The 20,003-nt window shown below is 41.7% G+C and overlaps 1 protein-coding gene across 8 annotated transcripts in view; it reads left to right on the top strand.

Annotated features, from left to right (window-relative positions):
* Positions 1-240: 240 nt before the first annotated feature.
* GOLGB1 (golgin B1) overlaps positions 241-20,003 on the top strand; it is an 82,308-nt gene continuing 62,545 nt past the window's right edge. For 4 of the 8 annotated variants that reach the window (XM_008266856.4, XM_008266853.4, XM_008266852.4 and 1 more), the window contains exon 1: positions 259-579. The gene's annotated coding sequence lies outside the window, so the exon portion shown is untranslated. Of the gene's footprint in view, positions 580-20,003 lie in introns of all 8 variants that reach the window. The other 4 variants (XM_070072199.1, XM_070072198.1, XM_008266855.4 and 1 more) reach the window with 3 other exon arrangements.

The following is a 20,003-nucleotide window of genomic DNA, read 5'->3' as shown; positions in this document are numbered from 1 at the left end:
TCTAACACTTCACTACTCTAAAAGCAAAATACCTACTCCCATTCCCTTCTCCTCGCAGCAATCCTAACGGCAGCTGGTGGCCCACAATCCAAAGCCTCAGCATCAGACCAAATGACAGCCGGGTCAATCGCAGGACATTGGGCGGAGAAAGAGCAGGAAAGCCGCTAATTCACGCACCCTGAAAACACCTGACCTTTCCCAGATAGCCCGCCCTCTCGGCATTTCCGGTCCTTCCCCAGATCTTCTTCCGGGGCACGTGATCGTGTCCGCTCCCGCCCCTCCTCCACTCTGCAGATTCCATTGGCTGTTTCTGGGAGGCAGCGGAGCATTTTCTGAGGTGGATTGGTTTCCGTCCTTGTTGACGGGTTAGTTACAAACAAGGCGTGCCTGGTCTCCCTGGTAACGCTATGCCGATAGCCCTGATTGGTCGACGTTCTAATCCCATCTTCCGTCCCAGCTGCGAGTGGTTGAGTCCCTGGCGGGGCGCGGTGGTGGTAGGTGTCGCGTATGGGGATCCCTAGCTGACGTGGCTTGACTTGGGAAGGGGCAGCTGGAGCCTCCGGCAGCAGCCGCGTCCAGGTGAGTGAGGGACGCTCCCCAGCTCCTCCTGCCCCGAGTCTTGTAACGGTCACTCCCCGCACAGGGGCCGTGGGAGCGACCGGAGCAGCCACACTCGAGCTCCCTCCCCGCCCCGCCTCTCCCGGATTCAGTCCGGGATCTGGCCCTTCACCCACCTTCCTTCACCTACCGGGCCTAGTTCTAGAAGCCCGCAAGCCTGGCGGCCCCCGGAAGGGCTTTGGGGTCGCCTTGCGCGACCCGGGGGCGGCTCCGCGCGGTCTGCCCCCTCCCCAGGATGTTTCTCCTCCGGGAGCGACGGGGAAAGGCGCCCAGGCCAGCCGTGTCCGCCCGGCCTTTTTCCCTGAGCGGCCTCCTAAGCCAGCCGCGGCTGATGTCGGAGAGAACCTGCCGGGCCCCTAACGCTCTGGCGCTAAACAAACTTGGTGTCCGGAAAGGGAGTCGAGCCCCAAACAGATCAAAGGTCTGGAGGGTGTAGGTCACGGAGGCGCGGGCCTGTCCGGCGGTCCAGCTGATGATAATAGATTATTGAAGAGAAGAGTGTGAGGATTCGTGTGATACCATCAGCACTGACATGCCGGGAATCGGAAGCGGGCTGGCTGTTAGGGAACCTCGAAGAGAGTTCTGGAGGAAAAAGGACTTGATCTGGCGGAGTGGAGCGTGTTTATTCAGCGTATCAGGAATGTGAATGGGCCGGAATGGAATGAGGGGTATATTTGTCTGGCCTATTTAAGGAGTTCGGGCTGGCTGGTGGGAGAGGACAGTTTAAGAGTGGGACAGAGATATTTAAAATCACAAGCAAGTACTTTCACTTTTGGAGATGGCTGGAAGCTCTCCCACCACTTGACCTGCTTACAGTTCTGTGCCAGGTGGCAGGGGGGAACTCCTACAGAAAGGCAGGAGGCTTTGGCAGAAGCACGAACTAGTCAGATTTAAATGGTCGGAAAGGTTATGAAAGGTCAAATCCAAGAACCGTTCTGTTGGAAAAATAGCAAGATGTGGTCAGGGCAGATATACAGGAAAAAGTTGAAGAGAACTCAGAAGTTACAGACATTGTACACTGACTGCTTCATGGTTTTTACTTCTCATTTTTTTTTTTTAAAGATTTATTTAGTGTTTACTTGAGTTACACATAGAGGGGAGAGGCAGAGAGAGAGGTCTTCCATCCGATGGTTCACTCCCCAATTGGCCGCAATGGCTGGAACCGCGCCGATCCGAAGCCAGGAGCGAGGAGCTTCTTCCAGGTCTCCCATGTGGGTGCAGGGGCCCAAGGACTTGGGTCATCTTCTACTGCTATCCCAGGCCATAGCTGAGAGCTAGATGGGAAGTGGGGCAGCCGGGACTAGAACCGGCGCCCAAATGGGATGCCAGCGCTTCAGGCCAAGGCTTTAACCCGCTGCACCACAGCGCCGGCACCTATTTTTCATTCTTTGATCATGGATTAATGCTTTCCTTTTCGTTGCATTGTTTGTTGATTATGTCAAATTTCTAAACATGTTTCACTGCAGACTCGTAATCAGGAAAACAGTTTTGAGCTTGCATCTACCACCACCATCCCCCACCGCCAAATACTGTATATTTAATAGTGGATAATCTATGAATATGTATTTACAGTGTTTATTGTAAAAATATAAACTTAAGAGAAATTTAAAAAATTTCTTGACCACACCATGGTGCATTCCCAACCCAATTTGAAGGTTAAAGGTGCTACCTCTTTTTTCTCAAGGTTGTTTCCATCTCTGAGGACCTCCTAACTTGCGGGACCTCCATTCTGGGCTATAGCCCTTCCTAAAAATCTTTAGAAGATAATTATTTTATCTTCTGCTTGATTTTAAAGACCTCTGCTTCCCCTTCCTCTTTGGATTAATGTATAAATTAAAAAGATGTTGATTTACCCTTGGTTGTAAAATAAATCATTCATTAACTTCTGCAGGCTAACTACTATGTGCAATAAATTATTTAGGACACATCTCAGCACTGATCATTACATTCCAGTCTGTTGTTAGGCACCCCTATGTAAAAGATTATTAGCATTTATAATACTCTATTTTAATTAAGCTATTTTAAAATCAGTTTTATGTGTTTTAGTAAGCACCTGGCTCCTGGCTCCTGCCATCGGATCAGCGCGGTGCGCTGGCCGCAGTGCGCCGGCCGCGGCGGCCATTGGAGGGTGAACCAACGGCAAAGGAAGACCTTTCTCTCTGTCTCTCTCTCTCACTGTCCACTCTGCCTGTCAAAAAAAAAAAAAAAAAGAATATCATGTAAAAAGAGAAATCTCTCCCCTAGCCAACTTCTCCATTTCCCTACTTTATAGACTTAAACACTGAATAATTTCTTGGTTCTCCTTAAGAAATTTTCTGATCACAGTGAATCACATATATAATGTATACCAGCCCTTTCTCCCCACAAGTAGAATCATGCTATGCATGGGGATTGCTGCTTAATTGACTATTCCTATCTGAAAACTCCAAATATCTCAAAATCTGAAAACTTTTACACATGAATGGGATACCACAAGTGGAAAATTCAACACTGTGAAACTTTGTTTCATGCACAAAATTATTAAATATATAAAAATTACCTTTAGACTATGTATGTAAGGTGTAAATGAGACATAATTGTATGTTTAGACTTGGGTCCCCTCCCCAAGATATCTCCTTATGTATGTGCAGATGTTCCAGAATCTGACAATATCTGAAATCTGAAATACTTCTGATCACAAGCATTTGGATAAGGCATATTTAACCTGTATTCAACATTTTTGGTATACACGAGTATAAAGCTACTTTGTTCTTTTAAATGGCCACATAGTATTCCCTGGTAGAAACATTTAAATGTATTTAGCTTGCCCCTTATAATGGTCATTTGTAGATTTTCAACCATTAGCCAACAAAATACTGCTGTAGTGAGCATCTGCGTGTGTGTGTGTGTGTGTGTGTACATACATACATATATCTGTGTTCTTTTGGTATAAACAATATGGAATTATTTGTGGCATACCTCTATGACTCTTAATCCATTGTGGTCTAGGTACTGCTCAAAAATAAGTACCTATTGAACTATTCACATAGAAGCCTCATTCCTATTTGCAGCGTGGGTAAAGAACGTTGGGGTGATGAGATTACTCAGAAAATAGACTTTTGTGTACCTCTACCAGCCAGGAACCTCTGTTAAGCTATGTTACTGGTTAAATTAGTTAACTTCCTTATACCTTAGTTTACTCACTTTAGAATCAAATATTGAAGTACCGCCCTCATGGGGTTGTTTTAAGAATAAAGTAAGTTATAAGTATAAATAAGTTATAAGTAAAATAGCTGGAGCGGTGCTTCATGGTGGTGTCATGAATATAGTATAGCCACCATTTACTTCTAAATTTCTTTCATGAAAATAGTGCAGCAGTTTGTACCATGAAAAATAGTTTTCCATTTTCCAGTGGTAGAACTGTATGGTACTATTGAATATGCTTTGTCCAACTATGTAGTGCTGCCTCTCTTTTAGCTCCTCAACCTGATTGAGAATCACTTTGAAAATTAAAGAATTGAGGAAAACTGAGACTCATTTATATATGCATGAAGTAAGTTTGAAGAGTAACCTCAGTGGAAATCTACTCATCCTCTTTGCTGTTGTTTCTTTGGGAAACTGTGAGTTAAATTCCAGAACAGGGGCAGGCGCTGTGGCGAAGTGGGTTAATGCCCTGGCCTGAGGCGCCAGCATCCTGTATGGGGGCCAGTTCAAGTCCCAGCTGCTCCACTTCTGATCCAGCTCTCTGCTGTGGCCTGGGAGAGCAGTGGAGGATGGCCCGGGTCCTTGGGCCCCTGTGCCCGCGTGGGAGACCCAGGGGAGGTTCCTAACTCCTGGCTTCGAATCGATGCAGCTCTGGCTGTTGTGACCAGTTGAGGAGTGAACCAGTGGATGGAAGACCTCTCTCTCTCTGCCTCTGCCTCTGCCTCTCCTCTCTCTGTGTAACTCTTTCAAATAAATAAATAAATCTTAAAAAAAAAATTCCAGAACAAACATAGCATATGTATGGACACAAAGGCATTCACTCACTGTCTTCATTTATTTTACTTATTTTCTTATGCATTTTGTACTATTGCACTGAATTTTTTCTGGTTAAGGATATGTCTTATATTTATTTTTATAGTTTATAGCATATCACTCTGAACTTGGAAAGCATTCTATAAATAATTATTGCTAAATAGTGAAAGCTTTGAAAAGAATAACACTTTTATTTCACTATAAGTGGTACTTAAGCAAACAAGTGTCAAGGTCCTGTTGCAGGGTTTGTGGAAGGTGTGGCCAGTGTGGACTTCAGGGAATCGTTTTATTTGCCTGAGTGTTTTATAGAACTCTGGCCTTGGCATTAAGTTCCACATGTAATTTATTTTATTGATTTTTTTTTTTTTATTTGAGAGGCAGACATTGGAAGAACTCTCATCTGCTGGTTCACTTCTCTAATACCCACAATGGCAGTGGCTGGGCCATGGCCTGGGCCAGGAGCTGGGAACTCAATCCAGGTCTCCCACCTGACTGGCAGAAACCCAGTTAGTTACATGGGCTATCGTTGACTTCTGCCTTCCAGGGTCTGCACTGGCAGGAAGCTAGGAGTCAGGAGCTGGAGCCAGGAAGTGAACTCAGGCTCCATGATGCAACGCGTAGTAGTCTTAATCACTGGGCTAAATGCCTGCTTCCTGTATATCATTCTTTTCTCTAGTTGCTCTTCACAGTCCTCTGGCTTTATAAAACAACAGCAAGAACATACATTTCCTTACATGAATTTATTACTGTAAATGTAATAATTTTCCCACTTACTAGTTTGCATATTGTATGTACATTTGTCCATTTCTGTCATTGAGCCTAATAAAGGAGGATATCCATCTTTATTTAGCTTAAGCGTGGCTACTTAGTGGCTTGTGTACCTAGTCTTTGAGGTACCAAAAGTACCAAACTGCCCACGATGCTCATCCGTTTACATTTCCAGATTATTCCTTTAATGTTAATAGCTATAGAATTCACTCTTGCATCACAGATCATGTTAGTGGACTTTAGAGTGATCTTCGTCAATCTTCATTTTAATGTGAGGAAACTGACCCTGAAAAGATAGAGTGATGGGGCTGGCGCTGTGGCATAGTGGGTAAGGCTGTCTCCTACAGTGTCGGCATCCTATATGGGCACTGGTCCAAGACCTGGCTGCTCCACTTCCAGTCCAGCTCTCTGCTATGGCCTGGGAAAGCAAAAGATGATGGCCCAAGTCTTGGGCCCCTGCACCTGTGTGGGAGACCCAGAAGAAGCTCCTAGCTCCTGGCTCTGTATTGGCACAGCTTTGGCTGATGTGGCCAATTGGGGAGTGAACCAGCAGACGAAGACTTTCTCCACACTCACCCCACCACCTCTGCCTTTCAAATAAATACATATACATATATATATATATAATTTTTTTTTTTAGAAAAAAGGTAGAGGGGCAAGTGCCGTGGTTCACTTAGTTAATCCTCCGCCTGCAGCACTGGCATCCCGTATGGGCACCGGGTTCTAGTCCTGGTTACTCCTCTTCCAGTCCAGCTCTCTGCTGTGGTCCAGGAGGGCAGTGGAGGATGGCCCAAGTACCTGGGCCCCTGCACCCGCATGGGAGACCAGGAAGAAGCACCTGGCTCTTGGCTTCGGATTGGTGCAGTGCTGGCCATAGGGGCCATTTGGGGAGTGAACCAACGAAAGGAAGACATTTCTCTTTGTCTCTGTCCCTCACTAACTCTATCTGTCAAATGAATAAAAAATAAAAAAAAGGTAGAGTGATTTACCCAATGTGATATAGCTTCTTCTTGAGCCAGGACTGGAAGCTCAGCTCCCTGGCTTTCAGAGTGGTGCTTTTTCCACTATGTCAGCCTCTTTCCTCTCAGCTTGTTGAATCAGACTCCTTTTATTTCACCTGAAATGGTGAAAATAAAATAAAAATTTTCCCAAATTTTTATCTCATTTAGGTACTAGTAGTTTTTTACTATTCTTTTCTTTCTTAAAATATACATATTTAAATGGTTATGTAGGAAAAGCAATCCATTTTCCATCTAAAGAGCTTTTAATCTTTTTCTGTTATTCGGTTAGCTGGGGGACCTTGAATTGGCCTAAGTACTCTGCACGTCAGTTTTCCCCTCTGAAAAAGGGGTTGCTAGTGACATTTACCTTCAGATTTTGTTAAGATTGAAGAGAACTGTACATGAAGTGTCTGAGACACACACTTTGCAATTAAATATAGCACAGTAGCTATTGCCATTAATATCATTATTCTGTGTTCATGTGTGAATGTGGTCTTTATGTGCGATAATGTATAGTAGTGTATTGGTCGAGACGGGGCCTCCTAGGGAGGATGAATCAGTCTCATCTGTGGGAGTGATGTAGGGGAGAAAGGAAGATAATTATAGTTTGGGAAAATATTCAAGATTTTAGCTTTATATAAATAGAAAATGAAAAACTAGTGTTTTTGCAATAGAAATGACATAAAATAAGATTTGCTAATAGTTATATGCAAAAGATTTGGTGTAAGGCGCACTACCTTAGGTGGAAGTGTACACACTAACTTGTACATATGTGATAGGCTTATATTCTCTGAAGAGCGTATGGCTTTAAAATGGTTGAGAAACACTCACTCTGAAATTTTAGTACTTTGCTATTTAGTCCTAAAGGTAGTAGCAGTGGCAGTAGGCTCCAAGGTAGTTGGAGCAGAAGGTCTGGGTGCAAACAGCAGGGTCATGATAGAGATGGAGTTAGGGGTTGGTCAGGGAGTCTAAACTGGAAGTGATGGAAAGTGGACAGTGAGTTTGGTTAAGTCACAAAACCCCTTTATGAATGCCCCTAAAAGTAATTAGTTAATAACTTCTATTAAAAAAAAACTCATTGCAAAATTAAACAGATACAGAAAACCATAGCAAAAACTCAGATTAGCTAGTCATTCCAGACACTTCCATGTGTTCATGTTTATCACAGGCAAGACCCTTTCCTTCCAAGAATAATCACTTCCCATGGATTCTCTATAGTTTTATTACCGGAATGTGAATCATGCCTTTTTTTTTTTTTTTTTAACTTGATGACTCTCACGTCTTTTCCTTATATTGTCTATGTTGAAGGACTTAGGCCATTTGACCTATGGTGTCCTACAGTCTGGGACTAGCACCTTCATTGGGCAGGTCAGCATGTTACTCTGTCTTCTGCATTTCCTACACTTATCAAGATAGGAGGCTTCATCAGCCTGAGAGTCTATCCCTTTGCAAGACTGAAGGTGGCAATATGTTCTTTTATTAAGAGGGTCATGTCTGGTTTTGGCTTTTTTTGTTACCAGCTAATAATGCTCAGTGTCTACATCTGTGAGTTCATTAGGAGTTGCAAAATACTAGAATAACATATTCTACTTCTACTGTTTTTTTCAATTGGAATAATTTTATTTAAAATTTAATTTTGAAAATTGTTTTACTTATTTCTGTGAAAGGCAGAATGACAGAGAGCAAGTGAGCAACAGAAAGAGAAAGGTCTCTCTTCTGCTGATTCACTCTCCAGATGCCTACAATAGCAGGAGCTAAGCCAGGCTGAAGCCAGGAGCCTGGAACTCAATCTAGGTGTCCCACATGGATGTCAGGGACCTGGCACTCGAGCCATCACCTTTTGTGAATTAGCAGGAAGCTAGAATTGGGAATGGAGCTGGGGCTTGAACCTAGGGACGCTGGTATGGGATGTAGGAGTCCAGGCAGCATCTTAACTTCAGTGCCCCCATTTATTTATTTGAGTGGCAGAGAGAAAGACACAGAGAGAGAGATCTTCTATCCACTGGTTCATTCCCCATGTGCATGCAATAACCAGGTTTGGGCCCGGCCGAAGTCAGGATCCTTGAACTTTGTCTGGGTCTCCCGGCCTGTGGGAGGGACCCAAGTACTTGAGCCACCATCTGTTGTCTCTCAGGATGCATTAGTAGGACACTAGAATCAGAAGCAGAGCTAAGACTTAAACCCAGGCATATCAGTACAAAATGTGATTGTCCTAAACTGAGTCTTATCTCTGTTCCAAACACCTGCACAATTAGTTGGAACAATTTTATAAGGAAATGCATCTTCTCATCTATTTGCTTCTTGACTGGTAAAATTCAAATAGAAAAGCAAGGTGAATCCTTTTATTTATCTATTTTTCAACACATTTGGTTCAGATGGTGACTAGTTTATTGTGAACTCCTGGATTTAGATCTTTTGTGTATGAGGAGGGGTATAATTTTTTGCAATTCTTATTCTTATTAATTCAGATTGTCCTTTTGGCTGATGAGAAGCTTTTCAGTTAGGCTTCTGGAACCTTTTTTTTTTTTTTTTTTTTTTTTTTTTAAAGATTTTATTTATTTGATGGTAGAGTCACAGAGAGAGAGAGACAGAGAGAAAGGTCTTCCTTTTCCGTTGGTTCACTCCCCAAATGGCCGCCACCGCCAAAACTATGCTGATCCAAAGCCAGGAGCCAGGTGCCTCCTCCTGGTCTCCCATGCGGGTGCAGGGCCCAAGCACTTGGGCCATCCTCTACTGCCTTCCTGGGCCACCGTAGAGAGCTGGACTGGAAGAGGAGCAGCCAGGACTAGAACCCAGCGCCCATATGGGATGCCAGCGCCGCAGGTGGAGGATTAACCAAGTGAGCCATGGAGCTAGCCCCTTCTGGAACCTTTTGACATGACTCTAGTAGCCTTTGATGTAAATTCATTGCAAGATGTTTTAGGCTCATTTTGTGCATGTTCTGCTTTAGAATTGGCATGAGTCATTTCATTAAGAAGTCCTTCTATTAATTTTTTTAATGGGAAGTGAAATTTCAGTACTTCAACCTCAGCCTAGACATTAGAGATACTCATTGCTTCTCAATTTCTCATTGTTTTCTAACCTTTTTAATGGATAGAGATAGGAAGATAAAAAATAAATATAAAATGTAAAATACCTTGTAAGTTAATACTGGTACTTCAATTTAAGGTCAGTTTGTATTTTGGGGTTCTGAATTTATTCTGTATTACATCTGAATCTTCCTTGTTCAGACTGAAAACATAGGCTAGAATTAGAATGCCCATAATTATTCATTTGCTAGAATTCCACTTTCAGTAGTCTTTGAATAAGGATGCTGCTCATACCACCACCACCACTTTGATTAATAACAGGTTTTTTTTTTTTTTTTTTTTTTTTTTTTTTTTTTTTTGACAGGCAGAGTGGATAGAGAGACAGAGAGAAAGGTCTTCCTTTTGCTGTTGGTTCACCCTCCAATGGCCGCCATGGCTGGCGCGCTGTGACCAGCGCACCACGCTGATCCGAAGGCAGGAGCCAGGTGCTTCTCCTGGTCTCCCATGGGGTGCAGGGCCCAAGCACCTGGGCCATCCTCCACTGCACTCCTGGGCCACAGCAGAGAGCTGGCCTGGAAGAGGGGCAACCGGGACAGAATCTGGCGCCCTGACTGGGACTAGAACCTGGTGCGCCAGCGCCGCTACGTGGAGGATTAACCTAGTGAGCCGCGGCTCCGGCCAATAACAGTTTTTAAAAGGTTTTATTTGCATTTGCTCTTGGCTTTCTCAATTTTTTAACATTTTTGCCCTGTATGTTATCTAAGCATATACACATTACATTCCATGTTCTCTCCCTCCAGTGTTTACTTAGTCTTTTCTTAGTCTTAGTTCCACTGTATATTTAATGCTCACCACCAGTTCTTACAATGTTTCTTTAGTTATTTTGGTTAAGTCAGGTTTTCTTCTATAATAGATTATTTAGGAGAGGCTTAGGAGAAAATGTTTTTTGATTTTTTTTTCACTTATTCCTAACATTTCACCTGTGCTCTTTGTAACTGAAGGTCATTTTTGTGGGAAATAAAATCCTTGGTTCATTTTTTGTTTCATTTCTTAAATATCTTCAATTTTAACTTATGTTTTGTTTTCTGAGAAAAACATTACTATTGCAAAGTCTGATGATATGTAGTTTTAATTTCTTTCTCCTGCCAGTCATATGATCTTATGGCCTAAATCCTCAAGGATTTTTTTTTAAGTTAAATTATTTTATTAGACTGCCTTATTGGTCATTTTGGGTTGATATTTTCAGGTATATAGAAAGCTTTTTCAATATATGGTTTCTTTTTCTCTCTTTTTTAAAATTTATTTATTTATTTATTTGAAAGGCAGAGTTACACAGAGAAGGAGAGGCAGAGAGAGAGAGAGAGAGAGAGGGAGGGTAGGAGGGAGAGAGGTCTTCCATCTGCTGGTTCACTCCCCAATTGGCTGCAACAGCTGGAGCTGTGCTGATCTGAACCCAGGAGCCAGGAGCTTCCTCTGGGTCTCCCATGAGGGTGCAGGGGCCCAAGGACTTGAGCCATCTTCTGCTTTCCCAGGCCATAGCAGAGAGCTAGATCAAAAGTGGAGCAGCCGGGACTCGAACTGGTGCCCATATGGGATGCCGGCACTGCAGGCGGTGGCTTTACTGCAATGCTGGCCCCCAATATATGGTTTCAAATACTGTTTTTTTTTTTTTTTTTTTCAGACAAGTATTCTTGGATAATGGTTTCTTCAAATTGTGCTGTTCCTTTGCTTCATTTTTCTTCTAAAGATCCTGTTGTCTCCATTGCTTATCTTCAGTGTCACTGCTCTTAAATCCTATCTAACTCTTTTAAATTATAAAATAAATTAGATTACTGTAGAAAATTTCCAAAGTTGGTACAGAATTCTGGTATACCCTTCATCCAACATTCCCTAATTTTAACATGTTACATTAGCAATGTAGAAAATCAGACACCAACATAAGTTAATAACTATTAAGTCCAGACTTTGTTCAAATTTGACCGATTTCTTCATTTTCTCAAAAAATTTATTTATTTGAAAGTCAGAATTATGAGGGAGGGGAGCGGGGAGGAGAGAGAGAGGTAGATCTTCCCTTGCTGGTTCACTCCCCAAATGGCCACAATGGTCAGTCTGGGTTAGGGGTGGGCAGGCCAAAATCAGGAGCACAGAGCTTCTTCCAGGTCTCCCACGTGGGTTCAGGGGCCCAAGGACTTGGCCATGCTCTGCTGCTTTCCCAGGCACATTAACAGGGAGCGGGATCGGAAGTGGTGCAGCCAGGGCTCAAACTGAGAGGTGCACATGTGGAATGCTGGTGCTGCAGATGGTGGCTTAACCCATTGTGCCACAGTGCCGGCCCCAACCAGTTTCTTCAGTAATCTCCTTTTTCTGTTCCAGGATCCAGTCTTAAATATGACATTGCTTTTAGTTCATTTCTTTTTCTTCCTTCTTCTTCTTTCTTTTCTTTTTTTTTTTTAAAAGATTTATTTATTTTAAAGGCTGAGTTGTGTAGAGTAGAGAGAAAGAGAGAGAGAGAGGATCAGTCTTCCATCCACTGGTTCACTCCCTAAATGGGTGCAACGGCTTCCTCCGAGTCTCCCACACAGCTGCAGGGGCCCAAGGACTTGGTCCATCTTCTGATTTCCCAGGCCATAGCAGAGAGCTGGATCAAAAGTGGAGCAACTGGGACTCGAACCGGCATCCATATGGGATGCTGGCACTGCAGGTGGTGGATTTATTCGCTATGCCACAGCACTGGCCCCTTTTTCTACTTTCTTAAAAAATTATTTATGGGTCAGTGTTATGGCACAGCAGGTAAAGCCACCGCCTGCGATGCCAGCGTCGCATATGGGTGCTGGTTCATTGTCCATTTTATTATTATTTTTTAAAGATTTATTTATTTGAAAGGCAGAATTATAGAGAAGCGGAGAGAGAGGGGTCTTCCATCTGCAGGTTCACTCCCAAATGGTTGCAATGGCCAGAGCTGCGCCGATACCAGAGCTGTACCGATCTGAGGCCGGGAGCCAGAGCTTCTTCCAGGTCTCCCACACAGGTGCAGGGGCCCAAGGACTTGGGCCATCTTCTGCTGCTTTCCCAGGCCATAGCAGAGAGCTAGATTCGAGTGGAGCAGCCGGAACTCAAACTGGCGCCCATATGGGATGCCGGCACCACAGGTGGCGGCTTTACCTGCTACACCACAGCGCTGGCCCCAGTTACTGTTTTAATTTCTTACTGTGCCTATCAAACCTTATCAAACATAAGTATGAGTATGTATATATAGGAAAAATTAGTGTATATAGGGTTTGGTGCTGTCTTCAGCTTCAGGTATCCCCTGGGAGTCTTGAATATACACTGTGGATAAAGGAAACTCCTGAATCACTATGAGAGGGAAACATTTTCAGCTGCTGTTGTCTAGCTGGCCTGGCACATTTGCCAGGAATGCCAGCTGATTCTTGTGGTCTCTTGGTGTCAGGTTTGTTGCACTCCTGTGGTTTCCTTCTGTTTCTTCCCACGCAGACTCTAGTGACCCCAGAGCTTGTGGCTGTTGGTGGTTTGTCCATATCTGTATTTGGGGGTTTATAGAAACTTTAAGTAATTTCTTTATAAAGATGATCCATAGTTATTTTGCTGTTTGCTTTTTTTTTTTTTTTTAATGTGGGAATTGAGGAAGATACAAAAAACCTATGCTGCTCTGCTACTACCATCTTCTCAGTTGGTTAGCTTGGTTTGATTTGCTTGTTCCCAGAGTGGCCTGAAGAATTGAGAGATAAAATGATTTTTTTTGATAAGTTAGCTTCTTTTCTGATTTCCTCTAATAAGTGCTGATCTGTGCCTGCAGTAGAGTTCTTGATGATTGTATTCGTTTTCTTCATTAAACATTACCATAGGAAATAGAATCTCTAAAGTTGAAAGTTTGGAATCTGTGTACTGGTGAATTGTGGGTTTTTAAAAAACTGACTATAGTTGTATGTCTCAAAGCTTGAATGAGTGGTTAGATATGGTTCTGTGTACCTATATATGGCCCTGTGTTACCCTCCAGGTAGTTATATATGGTTGTATGCAAGCTCCTTGTGTTGCCTTCCCATGGGGTGGTTCTTTCTTTCCTGTCTCTGTGCTACTTGGGTTATCTAAGACAACATGTAGAAACAGGCTTCCCACCACTTCTTTCTTAAGATCCATGACTGCCCTGGAAACTATAGGTCTAGTTTGATTTAAGTGCTTGTTTTGAACTCAAGTTCTTATTTCTTCCAGCTGTGGGTTTTAATTAATTTTTATTTGAGATTGACAGCAAGAGTGAGTGAGCAAGCAAATAAAAGCATGCTCCCTTCCTCTGGTTAACTTCCCAAATGCCTGCAGTGGTCAAGGCTGGGCTAGGGTCAGAGATGGGATCTCAATCCAGGTGTCTCACTTAGGTGGCAGGGCCTCTGGCTTTCTCCTATGGTCTACATAGGCAGGAAGCTAGAATTTGGTGCTGGAGCAGAGTATCAAACCCAGGCACTCTGATGTGGGACACTGACGTCTCAGTGGGCATCTCAACCTGTAGGCCAGAGGCCTGCCCCCTGCTTTAAGATTTTAAAGGCAGATAACTTTTATCACAAAACATAAAATTCAGTACCATCACTTAAACTAGCAGTGTGTACAGTCTGTTTTGACTGTTCCTATTAAAGCATTAATATGATTCTCACTTTCATGGAGTTTATCTATTGACAGTTGACATCGATTTGAATATGCAACATACATAGTGGTTATAAAAGTGAATTAATTTTGGATTAATTTTAGATTTACATAAACCTTAGATTAGTATAGGGAGTTCTCTATCTAGCTTCACCTAATATTAACATTCCATAACCCTGATAAATTTTTCAAAACTAAGAATATTATTACAATGTCATTAGCTAATCTATAGTTAGCTTTCTTTCTTTCTTTCGAATATTTTTTGACAGGCAGAGTGGACAGTGAGAGAGAGAGACAGAGAGAAAGGTCTTCCTTTTCCGTTGGTTCACCCTCCAATGGCACCGCACTGCTTCGAAGCCAGGAGCCAGGTGCTTCTCCTGGTCTTCCATGCGGGTGCAGGGCCCAAGCACTTGGGCCATCCTCCGCTGCACTCTCGGGCCACAGCAGAGAGCTGGACTGGAAGAGGGGCAACCGGGACAGAATCCAGCACCCCAACCAGGACTAGAACCCGGTGTGCCGGCGCCACAGGCGGAGGATTAGCCTATTGAGCCGCGGCGCCGGCCAGTATAGTTAGCTTTCAATCAAATATCACCATGTTTCCTACTAATTTATTTTTTCTGTTTCATGATCTAAGCCAAGATAATACTTAGATTTTAATCATTGTGTTTTCTTGTCACCTGTGATCTGTGGCAGTTTCTTTGTTGTTTTTCATTACTTTAACAATTTTTAATAGTATTGATCAGGTGTTTTCTAGAATGTACCTGATTTTGACTTTGCGTGATATTTTCCTCGTAATTAAACTGCAGTTGTGAGTATTAGAAAAAAATACATCACAAAGTTGTGTTCTCATCATATTATATTGGGGTTATGTGATATTACTATGACTTATCACTGATGCTGTTAACCTTGATCCAACTTGTGGTCGTGATGCTAGATCTGTCTACTTGTGATTATTACCTTTTCATATTCTGTTCTTTGGAAGTGTGACTAAGTCCAGCCTACATGCTCCATTTCCTGATAGGATAAGTATGGACATAAATTATTTGGAATTATTTTCAAGAAAAATTGTCTCTTTTCTACCATTTCTTTTATCTTAATAATTTATATCAATATGAACTAATGGGTATTTATTTTTAAAATTGGATTGTAATCCAATAATATTGTTATTTGTTTTGTGATTCAGATTATTCTGGCTTTGGCCATTGAAAGCTCCTTTAGGTTGTCCCATGTCCCCAACTCCCTGGTCCCCATCTCCCCTGACCCTACCCTTCTTTACTTCCTGGCATAACCAGGTGCTTTGTTTCATATTGTGTTGTCCTTCCCCCCAGATCTATAGTCAGCCATTTTTCTACAGAGCCCTGATTCCTTCCATTGCAGACTGGATTTAGAAATCAAGGTCTGGGTGCTGTATGTGTTCAGTGCTCCTGAAGTGTTGCTGTTACTAGGAGTTTTCTGTGGACGCAACTAGGATACACATCTCTGTATGATAACCCATTATGTATAATGCATGATTATTTATGTGTCTATGTATATATTATATGAACCTGAGTTCATATTGGTGTGTCAACCATAATCTAATACCATAGGGTTTATCCTGGCTGCCTTTCCTTGCTTATTTGCAACCGCTTTCACTGATAGTAACTAGGATTTCATTGATCTGTGATTTATTTCCTGAATCATTGAACCTTGGTATATACATGAATTGGTTTCAGAATTGTTAACCCATATCACTGCAAGAAAGAAATTTACCTACTAGAATGGAGTATTTATAACACTGCTTTTTATCTTCAGCCTGTAGTACCCTGTCAAAACACCATTTTTCAAAGTTTCTTAGCTTAGCTTCATTATCCCCATCTCATTCAGTGAGGTTATGTCATGTATTTATTTACTTATTTTTTAAAGATTTATTTATTTGTTTGAAAGAGTTACACAGAGAGAGAAGGAGAGGCAGAGAGAGAGAGAGAGGTCTTCCATCCACTAGTTCATTCCCCAATTGGCTGCAACAGCCAGAGCTGTGCTGATCTGAAGCCAGGAGCCAGGAGCTTCTTCTGGGTCTCCCACTCAGGGGCAGGGGCCCAAGCACTTGGGCTGTCTTATACTGCTTTCCCAGGCCACAGCAGAGAACCAGATTGGAAGTGGAGCAGCCGGGACTCTAACCAGCACCCATATGGAATGCCAGTGCTGCAGGCAGTGGCTTTACCTGCTATGCCACAGCGCCAGCCCTTGTCATGTCTTTATAATAAGTTGGATTTGTTGGTTTGCCTTCCATCCCAGGAACCCCTAACATCCTAGTTGATTTTTTTAAAATGTATATAATTAAGATTACTGATGTACAGTTCTGTGGGTTTTAGCAAATGTGTATGGTTGGGAATCTGCTACCCCAGGACCATAAAACATTGTTCCTTTACCTTAAAAATTCCTTTGTGTAGCATTTTTAGAGTCAACTGTACTCCTTCCCTTAAGCACTAAGGACTGTCTTTGTGTGAATTTATTGCTGCCCTTTTCCATAGTGTTATATAAATAGAATCATATAAAGTATAGATTTTTACATTTAACTTCTAACACTTAGTGAAAGTTATTTTATCTGTGTTGTGTTATATTTTGTGACTCAATGGCTCATTCTTTTTTTATTGCTGAGTAATATTCCATTGTTTGGATATACCACAGTTTGTTATGCATTCACTTCTTGAAAGATTTTTTTTTCACTTTTTGTGACTATGAGTAAACCTACTTTAAGTATTTACTTAGAGGTTTCTGTGTGAATTTAAGTTTTCATTTCAATTGTTTAAATAACCTAGTAATGGAATTCATACATGTATATTTAATTTTTAAAGAAATAGGGTCTGGCGCTGTGGCATAGCGGGTAAAGCTGCCACCTACAGTGCCAGCATCCCATATGGACGCCGGCTCAAGTCCCAGCTGTTCTACTTCCAATCCAGCCCTCTGCCATGGCCTGGAAAAGCCGCAGAAGATGGCCTAAGTCCTTGGGCCCCTGCACCCACATGGGAGATCTGGAAAAGGCTCCTCCTGGCTCCTTGCTTCTAATCTGCCAAGCTCTGGCCCTTGCAGCCTTCTGGGGAGTGAACCAGCGGATAGAGGACCTCTCTCTCTCTCTCTCTGCCTCTGCCCCTGCCTCTCTGTAACTCTGCTTTTCAAATTAATAAATTAAAAAAAGAAGTTGCTGAACTATTTTCCAGAGTAGCTGTACCATTTTGTATTTTAATCTGCAATAAAGGAAAGTTCTTTTTGCTCTAAATTGCTGCTAACATTTTAGAAAATAGGTATTTAGTGTTAATCTTGTGCTTTTAATGGATATTTTACTAATAACAGATGAGGTAAACCATCTTTTCCGGTACTTATTACCGTCTGTGTATCTTCTTTGGTGTTGTCTGTCCAGTTCCTTTACACATTTATCAGGTTGTTTCCTTTACTTGTGAATTTTAATAAGCTTTTTAGAAAATATTCTTTCGGATCCAAGTTCTTTATTAGATACATTATTCGCAAATATGATTTCCCAATCTGGTTTCTTTTTATTCTTTTAATATTGTCTTTATAGAACAAAATTTTTAATTTTGATAAACTTTTAAATTTTTTCTACTCTGTATTATGCCTTTTCTTAAATCTAAAAAACTCATTGCTGTGTCCAAGGTCACATAGATTTTCTGTGTTCTCCAGAAGTTTAAAGTTTTACAATTTAAGTTTAGGTTTCTTGATCTATTTTTTTTCTTTTTCAACTTTTATTTAATAAATATAAATTTCCAAAGTACAACTTTTGGATTATGGTGGCTTTTGCCCCCATAACCTCCCTCCCACCCACAAACTATCCCATCTCCCACTCCTTCTCCCATCCCATTCTTCATCAAGATTCATTTTTAATTATCTTTATATACAGAAGATCAATTTAGTATGTACTAAGTAAAGATTTCAACAGACTGCACCGCACAGACACACAAAGTATAGAGTACTGTTGGAGTAGTAGTTTTACCATTAATTCGCATAGCACAACACATTAAGGACAGAGATCTACATGGGGAGTGGGTGCACAGCGACTCCCGTTGTTGATTTAATTGACACTCTTATTTATGACGTCAGCGATCACCCGAGGCTCTTGTCATGAGCTGCCAAGGCTATGGAAGCCTCCTGAGTTCACAAACTCCAACCTTATTTAGACAGGGCCATAATCAAAGTGGAAGTTCTCTCCTGCCTTCAGAGACAGGTACCTCCTTCTTTGATGGCCCATTCTTTCCGCTGGGATCTCACTCACAGAGATCTTTCATTTAGGTTTGTTTTTTTTTTTTTTTTTTTTTTTTTTTTTTTGCCACAGTGCCTTGGCTTTCCATGCCTGTGAAACTCTCATGGGCTTTTTAGCCAGATCCGAATGCCTTAAGGGCTGATTCTGAGGCCAGAGTGCTGTTTAGGACATCTGCCATTCAATGAGTCTGCTGTGTATCCCGCTTCCCATGTTGGATCATTCTCTCCTTTTTAATTCTGTCAGTTATTATTAGCAGACACTAGTCTTGTTTATGTGCTTGATCTATTTTGAGATAAAAAAAGTGTGAGTTATGGGTTCATTGTTTTGCACATGTCCAGTCATTTCACAAACATTTGTTGAAAAGTTTGTCCCTCGGCCAGCACCATGGCTCACTTGGCTAATCCTCCGCCTGTCAAAATCAGTGTCAAAAATCAGTGACTATTTGTGTGTTGGTCTATTACAGGCTATCTATTCTATTTCAACGACCTATGTCTATACTTTCACCGGTGTTACACTGGCTTATAATTGTAGTTTTATAGTTTCTTTGCCTTTTCGTATAAATTTGAGTTAGCTTGTTGTCATTAACTAAATGCTTACTAGAATTTGCACTGTAATTTGCAGCGGAAACATATTAATTTTATAGCTAAATATGAGGAATATTGGTGCCTCAAAAATACAATAATCCATGGAAAAAAGGAATTAAAAGTTAAGTTTTTCATGCAGAAAAATTTTGAAATCCATGCATAATTTTTCCATAGTATGCATTTTCCATGAACTTTGAAGTGCCATTGAATAGTCTCCAAATTCATATACATTGTTTATGTTTACGTTTATTTAGACTTTTTCTTTATTTCTAAGATTTATTTATTTGAAAGGCAGAGTTACAGAGAGAGCAGGAGAGCAGAGAAAGCTCTTCCGTCTGCTGGTTCAGTCCCCAGATGTCTGCCCTAGCTTGGGGGTGGGCCAGGCCGAAGCCGGAGCCAGGAGATTCATCTGGGTCTTCTTCATGGATGGCAGGGGCCTAAGCCTTGGGCCATCTTCCACTGCTTTCCCAGCCCATTAGCAGAGAACTGGATTAGAAGTGGAGCAGCCAGGGCACGAACCAGAGCCCATATGGGATGCTGGCATTGCAGGAGGCGGCTTAACCTACCATGCCACAATGCCAATTTCTAGACTTTCTGTTTCTTGTCTTAGTTTTTAGTTTTCAGCATTCATATCATACATACATTTTATTATATCTAAGTTTTCTTTTTTCCCCAGTGCTATTATAAATAGTATTGCATTAGTTTCAAATTCCATGTGTTCATTGCTTGTAGTAGGGAATGCAGTTCCTCTTTTGTATTGACCTTGTTTAGTCTCGCTAAACTCATCTGTTAGTTCTAGATTATTTAATACTTGTTTGTTTATTTTTTAAAGGAAAGTTTACATGGACATTCATGTTTTTTGTTAATTGAGACAGTTTTGTTTCTTTCTTTCTAGTCTGTATGCCTTTTATTTCCTTTGCTTGCCTGTTGTACTGGCTAAGCCTTCTAATATGAATAGAAGTAGTAAGAGACAACATGTTTGTCTTTGATCTCATGGTGAGCCTTTAAGTATAAAGTTGGCTATAGGATTTTTATAGATTGCTTTACTACACTAAGGGAACTTCTATTCTTAGTTTGCTGAGAGTTTTTATTGTGCTTGGAAGTT

Source organism: Oryctolagus cuniculus, chromosome 4, assembly GCF_964237555.1.
Source record: "Oryctolagus cuniculus chromosome 4, mOryCun1.1, whole genome shotgun sequence".
Classification (NCBI taxonomy): Eukaryota; Metazoa; Chordata; class Mammalia; order Lagomorpha; family Leporidae; genus Oryctolagus; species Oryctolagus cuniculus.
This window is presented reverse-complemented; position numbering and strand designations above follow the sequence as displayed.